Source organism: Lactuca sativa, chromosome 2 (genome assembly GCF_002870075.4).
Source record: "Lactuca sativa cultivar Salinas chromosome 2, Lsat_Salinas_v11, whole genome shotgun sequence".
Classification (NCBI taxonomy): Eukaryota; Viridiplantae; Streptophyta; class Magnoliopsida; order Asterales; family Asteraceae; genus Lactuca; species Lactuca sativa.
In genome coordinates this window covers 235,222,965-235,226,887 of record NC_056624.2, presented here as the reverse complement: position 1 = coordinate 235,226,887, position 3,923 = coordinate 235,222,965, and the positions used below count along the sequence as shown (strand labels likewise).

At 32.3% G+C, this 3,923-nt stretch overlaps 1 long non-coding RNA gene across 1 annotated transcript; it reads left to right on the top strand.

Annotated features, from left to right (window-relative positions):
* Positions 1-1,776: 1,776 nt before the first annotated feature.
* LOC111920399 (uncharacterized) lies at positions 1,777-3,253 on the top strand. The gene is made up of 5 exons (XR_002859842.3): positions 1,777-1,994; positions 2,109-2,187; positions 2,485-2,573; positions 2,671-2,933; positions 3,052-3,253. It is a non-coding gene; the product is annotated as an uncharacterized LOC111920399 (long non-coding RNA).
* Positions 3,254-3,923: the final 670 nt, after the last annotated feature.

Below are 3,923 nucleotides of genomic sequence, written 5' to 3'. Positions count from 1 at the left end.
ATAATCTACGAAATTAAAAGTTATGTAAATGTGTATGAAATAAAGGATAATAATAAAAAATAATAAATCCTAGGGAAAACTTATGGAAAGGCAGTGGTGGAATGCATACATCATCAATTGCATGTAACTTTGGGCTTAAAATGAGGTACATGGTATTGTAATGTTTTCAATATTTTTAGGCTTAAAATGGAATGTTTTATATCAATAACCCAATTTGTAGTAAATACGTTATTGGAAACAAGGCTGCCGAAGAGACGTCAATGGGGGGTTGGAGGTGCAATTCACTTAACTCATGGGGAGGGTACTGATGGTTGCCCTTGGTAGTCAAATACTTCATGGTCTTTTTTTTTTTTTTTTTTTTTTTTTTTAATAACTTGTAAAGGTTGGCTGGTTAGCCTTTGTTTGTTCTATTTAGAATATGTTAAGTACGTTTTGTAATATGTTTATGCTCTCAAATGTCATAAAGTTTTTCCATATTTCGTATTTTTTTTTTACCTTCAAACAATATAAATATGTTGTTGGTTAGTATTTGTTGTAGATGTTCATGTCAAATGATGCCAATATCTAGGCATTCTAAATCTTGTGATGCTTATTATATGAGCAAATTACAGGAAAATGACAATGTACTTTTTTTCGTATAAACAATGTACCTCATTTTTACCCATAATAGCAAGATACTTACATGTAAATAGTTAATATACTACCTATTTACATTCTTTAATGATAATATGATTATGTAATCAATAATAGCAATGTTACAAATTCTTGTCCACACTCTTTTACTATTGAATTGGTGTGGCTCTCGTGCAAATATACCAACACTGAAATCTATTATAAAATACATTGTTGTAATGGAAAGTAATAAAAATATGATGTTCTAATGAAATCTCATCACGGATCACACCTCTAACAACTATACCACTAATTTTGGTTACACTCTTAACCTAAAACCGAAAATCGAAAACCCAGAACCTATAAGGAAACTATATTCCAAAATAACATACAATATATGCTCTTTGTAATATGTCATGTTTTCGAAAGTGAAACTAAGGGGCTTTTTTTTTTTTGTGAAGAGCTGCACAATCACTTTTGTCTGCGCCACGCAGACAATGCACAGACATATGCCATCGCAGAGTGTTTGTTTTTTGGAAGTGCGCAGACTAAAAAACGTCTGCACGAGGTCTTTCTGGCGCAGACATGGGTCACTATCTTCAAAGGTCTTCAGACCTCATTTTAACCAAAAAAAAAAGACCACCCGCTTGTTTTTTTTTCTTTCTCTTTTTGCTGAAAATGCATTTTTAATCTTTATGACATGAAATTAAGTTTGAAAAATTAATTTATTTCAACAGTTGCAGACGTTAAAAACAAACAGTCTTCTTATTGTAGACTGCAGACATTTGGTCCACATCTTCTGCCGCAGAGGCTTGCAGATGTGGTTCGTAGACTGCAGACATTTTGGCTTCAAAAAAACAAACAACACCTAACTGTAGAAAAGAAATTATTCGCCGGATGAACTAATTGTAGAAACAACTTATTCGTCACCGCCGCTTTGTGCGGATACACAATATATATATATATATATATATATATATATATATATATATATATATATATATATATATATATATATATATATATATATATATATATATATATATATATATATATATATATATATATATATATATGATTTCTTGAAATGAAGAGATACAACCAATTAAGAAACATGTACAATCTTAAAATGCTTCAAGAAAACCGTATTGAAATTTATATGGTAATAATACTATTCGCCAACAATATCAGTCCAATCTTCCCTAATTTCTCTCCCATTACCCACCGCTCCATCTTCCCTACCTTCTATGCCCTACATCAGTCAAATCTTCATGTTTTCTCTTTATTCCTTATTGGAAGACCACAATCGTCTATGACAACGAAGAAATCACGCCCACGGTCTCTGGAAACGATGAATCCGCACCCACTAATCTTGGTTCGAGGTGATCACCTTTTCCCTTCTCCAAAATCTAATCTTTATCATCTTAGTTGAAATTAGGGCCCTTGTTTGAGCGATTTAAGTTTTACCGATCTATGCGTGCTTGTTTTTTATTTAGGTTTTCACGGTATATAGGTTTTGTTCATCTGCTTCGTGGCTTTATCACTGACTTCCTCTTTGTGTTCGAGAGCTACAAGGTATGTTTTTCTTCTGTCTTAACCATTTCCCACGTTAAATTTATATGATTGGCTGCTTTTAACTTTTATTCTGTAGTTTTGATGGTTCATTCTCCTATAACCTTCACTTTCCCTTTTATTAGCCCAAATATTGAAAAATTCTCATATCTACATAGTCTCACCCTTCCTATGGCTTCTTTATTACTGATCGATGTCATGTCATCCATGGCTACCCTTTTCCCAAACCCTACTGCCCGTCTCCTTCTGTTTTCAATAGTTCACATGACTGTTACTACTTTTTTAAATGCTTCAATCCAGATATGTAACCACGGAATAGTAAACTTAAATGAAGAAGAATACTTGGAATTTGGTGATCAAAAAATCTTGGTCAAACCCTAGCTAACTGGGTATACAATTTATTTTAGAGTTTATTTTGTGTTCTTACATTCATTTTCACTTTTTCTAATGTATTTTCTTTGGAAATCTCTTTAATTGGACTTTCAGGTGAGATATGAATTATACGATAAATAAACAGATTATGGAGACCTAGCAAAAGGGGAAGATGATACACAAGATTATGATGGTATATATCTTCCTTGTTGTATGTGGTATGTCCCAACATCCATCTCCCTATATTGGTTTCAGTTATAAGAAGTAGTTTCCAGTGACCCGAAAGGTGGATGCAAACTGATTAGGATTACGGCTTCAATGTAAAGCCATTTGGTCTGATATGTTGCCTCCTATTAATCTGTGTTATCCTTCATCAGGTATGTATCTATTATAAACAATATTCTTGGTTATAGCGTGTGCAATATGTACCTGTATTTTCAGTTGTCGACCTTGATGGAAATAGCCATGTATGTTTATGCACATCTCTCTTTGCAGATGCACTCATGTTCAAGGTCAAGATTGTGTACAAAGAAACCTGAATCTTTATCGCATCCTTGGGTTTTTTTAATGATTTTTGGTTGAAAGTGATACTAATGATGTATTTGAAAGCTTAATTTTTTTTTTTTGTTATCTATATTAGCCATTTTATTAAACTTCTATTTTGCAATAACATTGTCTCTTTATACTTTCTCTGAAATCTTAGTGTCTTATATGGAATCTGTTACCTCCACAAGCAAACGTTCTTAAAATGCATCGGTTTGTAAGGGTTGGAAGTAATGGGAAGGAAAAAATGTGTGTGTGTGTGTGTGTGGGGGGGGGGGGGGGGGGGGGGGGGGGGTACATCACATTGAAATCAGTGGAAAGTGTTTGATGAAGCTAATTGTGGTTATTGTTGAAGGTGGTCTACTGTTTGGATCTAAGGTTGGAGTGATTTTTGTTAGTTGAAAGAGTGAGAATAAAGGTGGGGACTAAGGAAGCACAATTAATGTTTATTTTCTTAGGTTTCGATTCTTATTTAAGGATGTTCGTTTGGATGGATCGGTTTAATCCGATCCGATCAAGTGAATCCAAATTAATTTCGGTTTTCAAAACGTACATTCAAATAGTCCAAACTAAATTCAAATCCGATCCAATCCAACCAAATTATAATTCGGTTGAATTGATTTTTTACAATTCGGTTTTCAAGAATCAAGACATTTCAACAAATATATAACTTTAGTATTAACTTACTCTATAATATAAACTAAAAAATATTGTTTAATTAGTTTTGATTAAAACTTATAAATAACTATCAAGAAAAATATATTATAGTTTACTATTTTATAGACAATTATTTTTATAAGAAGTACATATTAAAGTATTATAAT